This window comes from Schistocerca cancellata, chromosome 6 (assembly GCF_023864275.1).
Source record: "Schistocerca cancellata isolate TAMUIC-IGC-003103 chromosome 6, iqSchCanc2.1, whole genome shotgun sequence".
NCBI lineage: Eukaryota > Metazoa > Arthropoda > Insecta > Orthoptera > Acrididae > Schistocerca > Schistocerca cancellata.
Window position 1 is genome coordinate 460,558,258 of NC_064631.1, and position 2,053 is coordinate 460,560,310.

The 2,053-nt window shown below is 41.3% G+C and overlaps 1 non-coding gene across 1 annotated transcript; it reads right to left on the reverse strand.

Annotated features, from left to right (window-relative positions):
* Positions 1–1,254: 1,254 nt before the first annotated feature.
* Trnaa-ugc (transfer RNA alanine (anticodon UGC)) lies at positions 1,255–1,328 on the reverse strand. The gene has a single exon. It is a non-coding gene; the product is annotated as a tRNA-Ala (tRNA).
* Positions 1,329–2,053: the final 725 nt, after the last annotated feature.

Below are 2,053 nucleotides of genomic sequence, written 5' to 3' on the forward strand. Positions count from 1 at the left end.
ATAGTTATATGATGATGACAGAGACTTTAGGGATGGTGAACAAAACCTACCTTTCGCAGTTACTCAAATGCGTGTCTTCTTCTCTTAAGAATTTACTTAGTCTCAGTAAAATTGCAATTCTTTTCCTTCGGTGACATTAATAGTATTTAACATGAATCAATGGAGATTCTATAGATAGAAAGTTTAGGAAGAGAAGACTACTGATGTTATCATTATATTCTATATCAGTCTCATTTGAGAGTAGATAAGCTATTAAATTGTCAACCCGGTACATTACTTTTAGCGAGGCGCAGGGGGCATTTTGGCAAAGTACTGAGCCTTAGTACAAAATATAGTAGGAGGTCGGTTTGAAGAAAGTCAGTCAGTGAGTGAAAACCTGCACAACTCTGAAGAAACGGGTAGTTAGAAGTAAAAACAAAAGGTATGTCGTTGATATTTGCTGTATTTCTTCCTCAGGTAGTATTTCAATGCGGTTGATCTTGTACGTAGCATCTTTAGTGGTTCTTATGTCTCCCATGCTGTAAGTTTGTCTGTTGACTCTTGTGCAAGTACTTTTCTATCTAATTTCTTTGCTGGCAATAAACTGTATATCACAACAATACTTTTCAGTGCACTTAATTTTGCTGCTTGCAGCAACGTCCAATGCAGGGAATAGCTCGTTTAAAAACAATAACACAGTTACAGTTGCAGATGACGAGTAATAACTATTCTGATCTACAAGAGAGCAGAAAAAAAACGGATTATTGTAATCCAGAATAATTTTTTCACAACGGAATTCTAACGGACGACTCAAATTTGCATGCAATCAGTAAATTCAGCGAATTGAGAAATTATCATTTAGATTTAAAATTCGTTTGGAGTGGTTCTGTATTTGAAGGCGAGGGCTTTGATTAGATAGAACATGAGAAGAAAGAAGGAGTTTAGGAATTAATGGTCCATCGTTACGAAAGTAATTAGAATTATTCTATATTAAGAACTGCATATAGAATTCACACCTGTAACGGTATATTTTATTAGAGGCGATCAATTTCGGTTTAATATCAGACCATCATGGCGTCCAGAAACCATTTCAGCTACGCATTTGCGGATTGGGTTAGCTTGGGTTGTTGTGGAGGAGGAGATCAGACAGCGAGGTCATCGGTCTCATCGGATTAGGGACGGACGTGGAAGAAAGTCGGCCGTGCCCTTTCAAAGGAACCATCCCGGCATTTTCCTGGAGCGATTTAGGGAAATCAAGGAAAACCTAAATCAGGATGACCGGACGCGGGATCGAACCGCCGTCCTCCCGAATGCAAGTCCGGCGCGCTAACCACTGCGCCATCTCGCTCGGTGCGGATTGGAATAACAGACATCAGCTGCACGTTGTTCCATTATTGATATTAGCTGAATATACATAATTAGAATTGGAGCACAAGTTAGTGTGTGAGAGTTTATCACTGCTGCTGCTGCCTCCGCAGCTGGTACACAGGTGTGACAGGGCGTCGGTAGCGACCTGTCACCGTTAAATTAGTCGCACAGGGTCGACCACTGATCAGCTGGTAGTACGGGAAAGAAAACTGGTACTGTATTTTCATGTTTCCTGTTTACTTAGTCAACACTTTCACACGGAATTATGCAACCGGATCTGAGGTCGTAACTTGTCAATCAGTGTGGAAATAGCAACCTTTATGAAAGCTTTCTGCATCTCGTACCTTGGAGATTGTATGTATTAGAAGAAAAAAGTTACTCATTTATAGTGGGAAAATACAGTCGGTATGAAATATGATCGTGTGGCATTGATGGCCGGGAGGCGTCGTCGGGGAAAGTTTGGCCGGCGGGTTGCGAGTCTTATTTCATGTGACGCCACATTAGGTGATTTGTGCGTAGGTGATGAAAAAAGACAACACACACCCAAGCCACGAGATGAGAAAATCTCCAACCTGCCCGTGAATCAAAACAGGCCCGCTGCATGGTAGGCAAACACGTTACTATTCAGCTAAGCAGGCTGACAATAGAATCGGTTTACAAATGAGAGAGCTTACAAAACACTAGAGCGCCCTATCATAGAATACTG